At 37.7% G+C, this 13,807-nt stretch overlaps 1 long non-coding RNA gene across 1 annotated transcript; it reads left to right on the plus strand.

Moving 5' to 3' along the window:
• The first annotated feature begins 266 nt into the window (after positions 1-266).
• Positions 267-13,543, plus strand: LOC143736111 (uncharacterized). Its single transcript, XR_013203357.1, has 3 exons — positions 267-2,091; positions 8,049-8,140; positions 8,756-13,543. It is a non-coding gene; the product is annotated as an uncharacterized LOC143736111 (long non-coding RNA).
• The last annotated feature ends 264 nt before the right edge of the window (positions 13,544-13,807 follow it).

Below are 13,807 nucleotides of genomic sequence, written 5' to 3' on the forward strand. Positions count from 1 at the left end.
AGAAGCGTTTGTCGTTTGTCAGAAGCGACACTGGTTTGTCTGCTATGGGTGTCCCGCCCGATTGCATTCGGATCAAGGCAGATGTTTCGAGGCAAACGTAATCAAGGAGCTCTGTGAATTGTATGGAATCAGCAAGAGTCGTACCAGTCCTTATCATCCGCAAGGGAACGCGCAGTGCGAAAGGTTCAATCGCACGATATGCTGCGAACATTACCTGCGGAAAAGAAGAAGGATTGGAAAACTTGTCTGAACTTGTTATGGCCTACAATAGCCATGTTCATTCATCGACCGGTTACTCCCCATTTTATTTAATGTTTGGACGGGACGCAAGACTGCCCATGAATGTCCTAGGAGGAAAAGACCTATCTGATGATGAGGCGGATGATCTTGATGAGTGGGTAAAGAATCATCATGAACGCCTGAGAACTGCAGTGGAGGCGGCGAAGGCAACTGCTCAAGAAGCTTCCAGGAGAAGGAAGAGGGTCTATGACCGCAAAGCTTCAGGAGCGCTCATTAGACCTGGTGACAGAGTTTTGTTGCGTAACCACAAGTTAAGAGGACGAAACAAAATCCAAGTTAAGTGGGAGTCAGTACCGTATTTGGTAGTGCAACAAAATCATGCAAGTTTACCAGTCTTTACTGTATGTCCTGAGCGGGGTGGTCCCACAAAGGTGGTTCACAGGGATCAATTGAGACACTGTACTTTCCCCTCACCCACAAGGCAGGTTACACATGCGGGAAGAGAAAAAGAATTGTCAGACTCAGACTCGCAAGACATTGTCTACATACTACACACTTACCAAACACAGGCTTACCGGGAGAAGTAGAGGGTGAAGTGGTATGTGAGGAGGGTTAATGTAGCTGGGAATGAGAGAGTAGACACAGGTCAAGATGGGGAATCTGAAGATTCTGACATTTCAGAATTTGACACTAGTGGGGTACCTGATCTTAGACGTTCGAAGAGGGAAACCCAGGGTAGAATGCCTGTGAAATACAGGAATGATTACATTCTAAAATAAGGGTCCAGAAAGTTTTGTAACTTGTAAGGTATTAGGAGAAAGAATTATACATGTACAATGTGATGTCTTCCTAATATGTTTTTTTGTGTTTCAGAGATGAGTCTGCTGGAGATGTCGATGGAGTGGCAGGGTTTAGCAGGGGGGAATGTAACGGATATATATTATCTAATAATTATTTTTGGCGGACTTTTATTTTGACGGGTGGACTGGTTTGCGGTGTTCAGTGTGTGCTGAGAGAGGAGGAGAAGAAGAGCGCGGGGGTATGAGAGTGTCGCACAGACAAAAAGTGAGTGTTGTGTCGTTTGCGAGAAGCTCGTTCGATAAAGTGACTTGAACAGAAGTTGATAGGGGCTTTGGTCGAATAAAGGACGACATCAGGTGATTTTTGCGAGCTGTGTCCCGCGTTTCGTAGTTTTTTTTTTGTAAATATTGATCCGTGAATCATATCGCATTGCATTGGACTGCTGGAGTGACGCAGTAATGTTTTGTGAAGGCAAGAGAACTGTGAGTGCATTAAAAGTACAAGTTTAGCTTGATTGGCGACGATTGAAGAGATTTTTCACATTTTGTTAAGTTTTTGACTTTCATTTTGATTGAGAAGCACTCTTACGAACGAACGTTCAACCGCCACGCGCATTTGAGTGTTCTGCACGTGTCATCGCACGTGAGATGGGAATTGCGGTCTGCAGTTGGTGCTGAACATAGTTATTTTCGGAGGAGATTTGAGTTTAAGACTATTTGTGTTGCCCTGCCATCCAACGACATCTCAGGTTGACACATATCTGTGGGGTATCTCAGTTTGTTACATACCTGTGATACATTTCATCTTTGATTCATTCGCTTTCCGACTCATTTTTGATTCATTCATTTTTTTTGTGGGACATTTCATTGAGCTTGAGTGTTATTGCTACGAAAACTCAAGATAATTTCAACGCACGCTACGTCGAGACAACTCCTCTCAATTTTTCAATCTATTATTTTTTATTATATTTTTGATCCGAGGAACTGTGAGAGTTCTGTTGAATCACAGAACCTAAGGTGAACTTAGTGAGCGCATAAAAGGACATTTCACGTAAGTGCTCTTCCAGATGTGAAATTACATTGTGTATATTGGTGTGTTTTTTTCCCAATGTGATTGGTTGTTCATTTGAAAACTGAGGACTCATCCTAAGTTGTGTTTACAAAAGGGTTTTTTTGTATTTTATTTTGGAGTGAGGTTTATCTTGGTACAAGTGAAAAGTTTAGAGCTTTTAGATTGAAAGTGATTGAGAGTGAGGGTAAAGGAAAACACAAAGACCATACATTTTTTTATTTATTTTTTTTATTTTGTGATCATTAACCCTGAATTTAACATTTGATTACAAGGTAGAAGAAAAGACACAAATAATAAATATTGTTTGCTTTCGTACTTACTTCATTGTGTCTTTTTGTTTTAGAGCTGTCAAGGAGTAGGGGCGTCTCAGCTACTTTATTAGACCAGAGGAGGGAGGGGTATATTAGACTGTCTAACCCATTTCACTTTTACTCCAGGAAGCCAGTGACATTACTTAAGCTGAAGCCTACTCTCGTCGGTCTGTACATCCCAATAAAGTAGAACATAACATACACACATTTAGTGTGTAGCGAGATTAAAAGCACTGAAAGCGGGGACTAAGATATTTTCGTTATTCAGTCTTCCGTGGCAGCACTAATACATTTTCCCCTACAAGACGGGTTAAATTCCCGTTACACAGTGAACTGTTACTAGTTTTAGTGCAGTGTTGGCTTATGGGACTGGGGATATAGAGGAGCAAACTGCAACACTGCAGAATGGGGTGGGTGAAGGAAGGATTACAATAGATTTTTATTGAGAAACAGAATTTTTTTAAGTGTGTTGGGGTTTAGACGATTCCTCTTCTTGGACAAAACCTCTCCAGCCTTGGAAAATATCCTTTCACAAGGAACAGAGGATGCAGAGGAACATAAAAATGCCAGTGCTAGCTGGTACAAATGAGGATACTGATGCTTCTTTTGAGCCCAGACAGGGGAGGATTTCCTCTTTCTAGCGGCTCCATTACCAGGAAAAAGGAAGAGTCGCAAAAAGCAAACAAATCCAAAAGGGCGATCCAAAACAAAAAGCAGTCCAGATCCAAAAATCCAAATAATCTGATCTCATTAATATAACAAGACTTTAATATAGCTACTATAATTAATAATAATAATATACGTATTCTAACCTGATATAATGTAATAATATACAGCCCTAACACATATATGACTCAATAACGACAATAACAATGAGAGTTCTTTGACTCTCTGACACTACTACTGCTTCTACTACTCCTGACAACACCCACAAGGTGGCGCGAGTTTCGAATCCCCTTTATCCGTACTAGCGACACTCAGACCGAACCGATGACGTATCCACACAAACCCGAGGCCTCGTTTGTCATTGGTCACGTGATTTTCACGTTAACAACACAAGCCTCGAATTGCGGCTTCATCTGACACGCCCATTTTTTCTCGACACAAGCTCCGAGCTTCAGTTCAAATGTCACATCACTAGATCGAGGCACTGGGATCAGGTTTAATCAGGTTTAACTTATTAATCCGACACCCTTCTCAACGGTGACACCTAGTGGTCACTTGCAGGTGTTGATCTGAAACAACCTTGACAACGAGCCATTTAAAAAAAATGTTTTTTTATTATAGTTTTTTCTAATATGTGAAGCGTGTAACCTGTAGGCCCCTCACTGTTCTTAATGTTATTTTGGTCATGAAAAATGAATATTAATAAAAGAAATCAAGCCACAATGTCTCACTTTTTATAGATTTTTATTCAAAAATATTAATTTCTCTGCTGTCGAAGGATTTAGCCTACTACTTTTTTTACAGATAATTTCTCCAGCCTTTGAAAAAATCCTCTCGCAAGGGACACTTGCTCCTGGCATGCAAAGATATTTTTTGAACATACATGAGGAAAGATTACTGCTCTCTATTTCCAGTAAGTTAGGGGATCATGAGCAAAAACACATCGTTAAGGTATTTTTTCACTTCCACTGTGGCATCAGCTGTAGCATTGTGTATCATCTAGGTTTCAAAACGGTTATCAAAAAGTTCCTATAAACTGTCCTGTGTTTCTATTGATGTTGATGATGGGCCTGGGAACAATCTACATTGTTAAAAGCGCTATATAAATGAAGATGACTTGACATTTATCTGTCTGTATATATTTCTATCTATGCATCAGTGTGTCACTATATGAATCATAATCATAATCAGAAAGAGCTTTATTGCCAAGTGTTCTTGCACACACAAGGATTTTATTTTGGTACTGAGGCTTCCAGTGGACATATACAAATACAACAAGAAACATAATACTACAAATTAAGATTATGTTTCTTGTTCTATTTGTATTTGTATATGTCCAGTGGACATATATGTGTACTCTGTCTGTCTTTAGCCTATCAATCAATGTGTAAAATTAAATGTAAGCCTAAATATAACTAAACAAATCACACTATAAATGTCACTATATCACCAAAAATCCACTATCTCAAAATCAAACTCCTCTCACAAAAACCCACGAGGTCAAGATGCGAATTCAACAGGTTGAAATTAACAGGTGAAACTAATATATTATATAGACTCATTACATGCAAAGTGAGATATTCCAAGCCTTTATTTGTTATAATTTTGATGATTATGGCTTACAGCTTTTGAAACCCACAAAATCAAATTCCCAGAAAATTAGAATATTACATGACATCACACAGTAATTACACAGTAATCCCATGGTCATTGAACCAGGTTTTGGTTCTTTTGGCAGTGTGGGCAGGTGCAAATCGTGCTGGAAAATGAAGGAAGCATGAAGTGTTCTGAAAATGACCCTGTCAATCAAACGCTGATTCGGCGGACCATGCCACCTGTCGAAACTTGTGAAACACTCCGAAGCTTCATTTAGAAAATCTTTTTTGAACAATCCTACATCTTTTTGGAATATTATCCCAAATTATATTTTCAGTTTTTTTTATTTTATTTTTATTTTTATATGGGACAATGCATACTCATGAACGTACAATAAAAGTTGAACGTAAATACGCCGGATTTAGCACAATGCTAATTTCCATCCGTAGTCCCAAACATAGACAAATACAAACCAAAAAACAAACAAACAATATACATATCAACAAAACACATATGGGGCTAAAAAAAAAAGAAAAAAAAAAGAATAAAAAAAAAAAGTTCCTATACCTTATAGAGAATTTATTGTAATATCCATTTAAAGTACATAAATGCCTGTGCGTAGACATCCCAAAGTGCTTATCATAAATATATAAATAAAATTCCCTAACAAATTCTACCTTCATACCAAATGATTACATTTTTGATTGTTATTCAGCCATCTTTTAAGATGTTTCTTAAATGAAACAAAAGTAGGGCTATCTCTAATTTCCTTTGGCATACTTTTCCAATTTGTGCCACCTTTATTAGAGAGGACATTTTGTGCAAACAAAGATTTTCTAAATGGTACTTCACAATACCCCCGGGTAAATGATCTAGTCCTAGTCTCACTATTTCTCTTTTTGATAAAATCCCCCAGGGGTGGTGGGGCGATTCCATTCATAGATTTATAAATTAGACAACTACTTTTAAAATTTTTTAGATTTTCAAAATTTAGGAGTTGATACTTCTCAAGAATTGGACAAAGGTGAAACGACTGTGGTTTCCTGTCAAATACCTTAACTGCTTTTTTATATAGTTGATTAATGGGTTTTAATGCAGTAACTCCAGCAAAAGACCAAACTGTGAAGCAATATTCAATGTGGGAAAAAATCACACAATGGAGATAAGATTTAGCAGCGTCGGTTGTAATGTAAGACCTAATTTGTTTGTAATTTTGTAAATTACATTTTATAGCATTGGTTACTTTTTGTATGTGCTTTTTGAAAGTGAGGTTTGAATCTAGTATAACCCCAAGGTACTTGAACTGGGCTACCAACTCCAATTCCTCCCCTCCCAAAAAACACAGAAGATCTACTTCCTGTTGGCAATTGTTCAGTGAGTGTCTTACATTCAGTTTTTAAAGTATTTGGCTTCACAGAGGTTTTTTTTGTAAACATCATCACAACAGTCTTTTTAGTATTAAGAGTGAGAAAAATTTGATTTAGCCAGTTTTGAACTTTAGTTAGCGAATTTGTAAGATTTGTAGCTATTATCTTTTTATCTTTACCATGAGTGAAAATCACAGCGTCATCCGCATACATCTGCACATTACGGTCCAAACAAGCAGCTGGAAGATCATTAATGTACATTGAGAACAATAGAGGACCAAGAATTGAGCCCTGTGGAACTCCAACATGATTGCTAAGGGAAGGAGATTTAACACCATCTATATTAACACATTGTGTTCTGTTTGATAAATATGATTGAAACCATGATATAGCATCTGTAGAAAAGTTAAAATGTGTCAGTTTGGTCAACAGTACTTGATGGTTGACTGTATCAAAAGCTTTTTTAAGGTCTAAAAATACAGCTCCTACACAAGGACCCCTATCCAATAAATAGTTAATCTGTTCAATCAGAAAGCAATTTGCTGTCTCAGTGGAGTGGTTGGGCCGGAAACCGAACTGCATACGATGCAGTGGGGTAAAACCTTTATCCAGATGTTCAACAAGTTGTTTTGCTATCAGTTGGAGGTTTACAATTTTTGTTGAGCTGCAACTATGACATCTCTAAAATACCTTTACCTCTTTCTAGTTTTCATAAACAAGCTTTAATATGCTGGTCGGTAGTATATAATTATAAGTTTTCACCATATAGCTAGCTATTTTATCTGGAACAACCAAAATATTAAATATAAAAATAAATCTCTTTTTTTAAATAATTGGTTTGATAAAAACATACTTTTAGTGAGTCAACTTTTAGATGAAAGGGGTGTCTTGCTCTCTTATGAACAGTTTATGCAAAAATTCTCTTTTCCAGTCCCTCCAAGAGAATATGGCATTGTTTTTGGGGCAATACCTGATTGTGTGAAACCGTTAGTCAAACCTGGCCTTAAAGGTCCCTTATGCTCTCCAACTATTTTTGACAACACTAATCTATTTGTTGATCAACATCCTCTCAGCAGAATGTTCAACAAGAAAATTCGCTCAATTCTTAACAGAGATCAAATTTCTTTATCTGCTTGTGTAAGCTTTTGGAATAACAAATTTGATGATATAGTATGGGAAGATTTATGGCTCCTTAAGAAACAATTCTTTCTTTCAAATAAAGTAGTTGAAGTCTCTATTAAAATTATTCACAATTGCTACCCAGTTAATTATAAATTTGCTAAATTTAATAATAGTATTTCCCCCTTGTGCTCCTTTTGTCATCAGGTTGATGAGACAATTATTCATTTATTCTGGGAATGTATTTATTGCAAATTTTTTTGGGTTGACTTTTCATATTTTGTTAAAAGGTATCTATCTTTAAACTTTTGTATAAGCCAAAAAAAAATGTTTTTTTGTGAGTCTCTGAAACTAGACCCTTGTCATGTTAAATTTATTCTCAACTTGCTACTTTTTCTTGCCAAATTGTATATTCACAAATGTAAATTTATAAAGAAAATTCCTTCTTTTTTCATTTTTAAGAAAGATTTTGATATATATTTAAATTCTTTGAGGCACTCTAAAAACTCTGCTGCATGTAAGACTCTGCAATAGGCTACTGTCAATCACTTAAGCTAGTTTAATATATTTTATGTTGTTGGAATGTAACCCTGTGTATTATGTATTGTTTATTATTGTCTTGTTCTATATTTGTTATTGTATAAATAAAAAATAAGCTTCATTTAGCCATAGTCACGTGACATGGGTGTTTTGAATCACGCTTCGGATCAGTGTTTCGAAACATCTGCGCTTCGGGATCACGAAAAGCTTTGGAACTTCAGTTTTGCGTCAGCCATCCCTATGAATTGGAGCCTTTTGACTCTGCCTCTTCTTCAACCCGCACCACAACCGTGACAATAGCTATGTAACTTGTTTTTTTTATTTTACTACCCAACAGACTCGAGAGCCAACTGATAGGTCACTGGTGAATATACACTGACCCTGATTGTCCTTGGTGACAACCCTACAGCCTTCTTCAAAGAATGCTTTGTAAGTAACATTTTTTTCTTAAAGGCCATCTCAAAGGACCATGAAAACATTATTATTTTATTATTTGATATTCCTTGTGTATGATTAAACCTGTGTGCATAGAGCTTAAACCATTGAAACTTAATAGCAAAAGGTCTTTCCAACATGGTCATCATTTACTCCCCCTCATGCCATTCCAAACCCATAAGACTTTTGTTCATTTTCAGAACACAATTAGATCAATTATTTTTAATATAACCTTAGACATTTCTGTCCCTCAATTAAAACTTGAAGATCAAAAAAGGCAACATAAAACAAATCCATATGAATCAAGCAGTGTTTTAATAAGATAATATGGCTTTGTGTGACTTTGAATGGAGGTACAGAAACCTCAGGGGTTTTCATTTATTATTGTATATATAAAATAATATATTAGTCTTTTTCTCTGTTTTGAAGATGAACATAAGTCTTATGGGTTTGGAGTGACATGGGGGTAAAGAAGTAAGTGACAATGTACATTTTTGGATGAACTAACCCTTTAATGTACTCCAGCAGTCATAACCAATTTACACATTCACTATATTGGTTAACATTCATTTGTGGTTATTTAATGTCATGAATGTGCGCTGTTTTTAGGACTCTGATTACTCATTCCACCAGCTTGACTTTGGGATCCTTCTTGAGCATGAAGTTCCTGTGCCCATCTTCCCTTCATCTCAATCCAGCCTCAATTAAGATCATCATTAAAGGAGAAGTTGTGATGGAAAGCATTGTGGCAGTGAACTAAAACCCAGATTACAAACATTAAAAAAGTCAACTTACAATTTCAAAGGAATTGTGAGAAGCTTTAATGTATGTCTGTAGTCTTTCAAAAGTGTATAGCATGTTGTTGAATACTGTGTGTTCATGTTCCTCAGACCCGTCGCCAGACCTCAGTCTTAAGGGGGGCATGTGAAATGTATGGGGGGGCACAATTATTATTAGCCTACAGCCTACGTATATTTATAATAATCAACTCTAGTCGCGCAGCACGTAATCATCACTTTTAAACATATAATGTTTATATAACCAACCGCAATATGACCAGGTCGCCTATAGCCTACACCACATTACATAGAAGCAATGTTATGAATATCCATAAAACACTTGACTATACAACATATTAGAAACCAGAAGCATCTCTCAAACATTGCATTTTAAAGTAGTCAACAGAGAGATATGCATTGCCATGAGACATACACACGCACGCACATACACTCGCACAGAGACTTTGAATCTACCGGTACTTTGAGTGGAGGCAGCGCTGTCCTCTCTCCAGTCCCTCCTGTCAGTACAGCGGGAGGCGGCGTTTCTCCGAGCAGAACCTCCTCATCGAAGTATTCTTCCACTCGGAAGGAACTGAAGCGAGTATGCCGGGGAAACCTCGTTTTGAAACAGCTTTCCAAAATGCGCGGTAACTGTTGAGCGGCTTAGTTGTACGTCACGTACGTAGCCTAACGTTATTTTTAGTAAGGCCGCGATAGGCTGTTGCAGTGTAGATTCCCATCAATCAAATAAAATCACACCATTGTTTCTTTATATTTTTAACGTTTTAATGATAAAGAATGCAACACAAAATTAGCAACTATGATAATATTAAAATTAAATTATCTGTGTCTAAAGTGGGGGGGGCACAAGCATTTTTTGGGGCGGGCCCGGCCCCCTATGGCCCGCCCATAGCGACGGGTCTGATGTTCCTCTAAACAATTTAAAGTTGTTAACAAGCAAAAAGGTTTGCTTATGTATAGGGATGCTCCGATTGATCGGACGCCGATCATGATCGGCCGATATTGGCTAAAAATAGATTGATCGGCGAACCCCAAAAGCGCCGATCAAAAAAGCCGATCACGTGACGTAAATTACTCGCGCGACTTTTTCCCACCTGCATGCGTGGCGCACGGGCACACAACAGCAGAGTGGAGCTTGGCCGTGGCAACATGAGTTCTCCTTCACCGGAACGAATAGGGAGTCTCCCAACGGATTGAAGCGCGCGTCCGAGTGAAGGCCGTGCACCGCGCGAGCCACAACAGAACGCGGAATCTGCGCCACTGAGCACTGAGGCAACGAGCACTTTGATCACTTGATAAAAAAAACACATTTCAGCGCTAGATCGCCTCTTATTTAACAAATGAACAAGATGAATGCTCTGAGTTAACTGGACATGTTTTATTTATTCGTATTGGTACATTCGTGCCGCGAGATGTTTCAAAAGTGGTGGTGGTATTTTATTTTTTTTGATCTGACGTAGTTAGTTCCTCAACTACATCAGATTCAGGTTCAGATTATTTTATTTAATGCCATGTCAGCATTCAAAGCTATTTTCATGGCAAAAATTCAATTATAAAAATACAAATATCATATAAATACAATAAAACAAAACAAAACAAGAAGTCATTTTATACAATATATATTTTTAAATGAACATATGATAATAAATCCAAAACCTTTTCAGGCATAATCTCATTAAATATGTCCTTTAATGAAGTAACTTCATAAAAGAGCATTCTGCTCAACTGCTACATCAGACGTTCATAATAATAACAGAAAAAAACTTTCCATAGTTTTGTCCTTTTATCAGTAGCCAGTTTTGGTGTAACAAGTTGTATATTTTGTTGCCAATTAGTAAATGTAGTGGGTGTATTAAGAGGCTACAATTTCCAAATATGCCTAAGTGTAACTTGATCCCCTGCCATTAGGCTGATCTGATGTGTGTTGGTCTGCCTGACCCCTCTTTGTTTGAAATATTTTAATGTTACTCTGCCTTATTTGGGAAAGCTGGCCTACAGTAGCCTTAAGACATCTCATTTTCTAAATACAATTAAATAAACACATTTCTACAAATGGTGCAAACTCTGCTAGATTGTAGATAAAAGATTCAAATTCCCCTGCCATTCTGTGATCGGCAGTGATCGGCAATCGGCAGATCATGATTTTAGTGATCGGTAATCGGTGATCGGCCCCAAAAATGCTGATCGGAGCATCTCTACTTATGAAGTGACATTGAAGTGTTACCTGTTTTGGTAAAAAAAAAAAACGGAAATGTTGTTTAAGTTCTTCAAATTATAAGACATTACATAAATATAACATTTATCACTACTTAAAATAATTTGGCATGTTTTATGTCTAACTAATTCTGAGTAGGTTAATAGTGTAAACTAAAATGGATTAGTGGAATGGGTTTCCACGCAAATTTCTAGTAAAGTCTACTAATTCGGGCTAAGAGTGGAGCAGTAGTCATGGATTCTGTGTTTTTCCACACCGTCACATGCATCTTGTAATGTCAATTGTAGATATTAACCAAGCATTTGTAAATGAGATAATTTAGATGTGAAATCCATATTATATGATTTTGTAGTCTACTATCCATGTTCAAATATTGGTTTAAATTATTATGTGAACTTACCTGGATATTATCCTAAAGCATCTGCTAAGAAAATACAAGTCACATTGAAATTACAATGTACAAAACAACCAACCTTGCAACATGACGAACACTGCAAAAGCATTTTAGTAATTATGGGTCCAAGTACTGAAGGTGCCAGAACCCTAGTGTACTATTTTTCTTCTTCTGCCCTAAAAGTGTTTGGCCAGCAAAAACCGTATGTCCTAAAAAACAAAATTTTGCAAGATGGTCCCAAATGCCCCCACTACTCCGGTGCTCACACCTAATAAAGGATTATTAGGAACACCAAACTAATACTGTGTTTGACCCCCTTTCGCCTTCAGAACTGCCTTAATTCTACGTGGCATTGATTCAACAAGGTGCTGAAACTATTCTTTAGAAATGTTGGCCCATATTGAAAGGATAGCATCTTGCAGTTAATGGAGATTTGTGGGATGCACATCCAGGGCACGAAGCTCCCGTTCCACCACATCCCAAAGATGCTCTATTGAGTTGAGATCTGGTGACTGTGGGGGCCATTTTAGTACAGTGAACTCATTGTCATGTTCAAGAAACCAATTTGAAATGATTCGAGCTTTGTGACATGGTGCATTATCCTGCTGGAAGTAGCCATCAGAGGATGGGTACATGGTGGCCATAAAGGGATGGACATGGTCAGAAACAATGCTCAGGTAGGCCGGGGCATTTAAACAATGCCCAATTAGCACTAAGGGGCCTAAAGTGTGCCAAGAAAACACCCCCCACACCATTACACCACTACCACCAGCCTGCACAGTGTTAACAAGGCATGATGGATCCATGTTCTCATTCTGTTTACGCTAAATTCTGACTCTACCATCTGAATGTCTCAACAGAAATCGAGACTCATCAGACCAGGCAACATTTTTCCAGTCTTCAACTGTCCAATTTTGTTGAGCTCTTGCAAATTGTAGCCTCTTTTTCCTATTTATAGTGGAGATGAGTGGTACCCGGTGGGGTCTTCTGATGTTGTAGCCCATCCGCCTCAAAGTTGTGCGTGTTGTGGCTTCACAAATGCTTTGCTGCATACCTCGGTTGTAACGAGTGGTTATTTCAGTCAAAGTTGCTCTTCTATCAGCTTGAATCAGTCGGCCCATTCTCCTCTGACCTCTAGCATCAACAAGGTATTTTCGCCCACAGGACTGCCGCATACTGGATGTTTTTCCCTTTTCACACCATTCTTTGTAAACCCTAGAAATGGTTGTGCGTGAAAATCCCAGTAACTGAGCAGATTGTGAAATACTCAGACTGGCCCGTCTGGCACCAACAACCATGCCACGCTCAAAATTGCTTAAATCACCTTTCTGTCCCATTCTGACATTCAGTTTGGAGTTCAGGATATTGTCTTGACCAGGACCACACCCCTGTGGTCATTGAAGCAACTGCCATGTGATTGGTTGATTAGATAATTGCATTAATGAGAAATTGAACAGGTGTTCCTAATAATCATTTAGGTGAGTGTACGTCGTCAAGCTCAGTTTGAGCCTGCGCAGAACGCTCAGCCATCAGGAAGTGAGTGCTTCTAATGGGCTTCACTTTTCTCCGTTGAAATCAAGGGGGTCGCTGAGTCCATTTCTTCTACTGTCTACGGGTGTACTACATTTGAATGGAGAAGCACGCACGCCTTCACAGAGCGAAGGTGGATTAACATTTTCATGGATTAATAATTTAAATTCTGCTCTGTACCTCATACAAAACTAGTATATAATGCCAGAGAGGACTGCGACTGCAACACATTGTCATGTGAACGACTTTTGGTACCGGTTTTGACATTTTCACAATAATGAAATTATTGTGATTACACCTGTCTGTCTGTTATGTTTTTCTTCATAAACATTTTTCTTCTGTAACTTAGCCTACATAGTTTTAAGAAATGGTTATGGGTAGGTTTAGGGGTAGACGTAGGATCAGTTGCTCAAAATATATTTTAATGCTATATTGTTAATAAAACTGCCATTTCCCTACACATCTCTGTCCATTACGTTTTATCCTTTTTATATTCTGTATAAAATTGGTATGTTTAGGTTTGGGATTGGGGTTAAGGGATCTTACATTTATCTATAAAATGGTAAAAGGGAAATTATACAGATAGTTTAATGATATGAAAGATTCTAAATAGATAACATTTTGTAGCTGTAAAATCGTAATAATGTTACGTTTAAATGTTGCAGATACGTCCATAAAATACGTTTCAACTATGGGGTGAGAATTGTTGCATTATTCCAAAT

Source organism: Siphateles boraxobius, unplaced genomic scaffold (genome assembly GCF_051911475.1).
Source record: "Siphateles boraxobius isolate OS27281-9 unplaced genomic scaffold, OSU_SipBor_1 13, whole genome shotgun sequence".
NCBI lineage: Eukaryota > Metazoa > Chordata > Actinopteri > Cypriniformes > Leuciscidae > Siphateles > Siphateles boraxobius.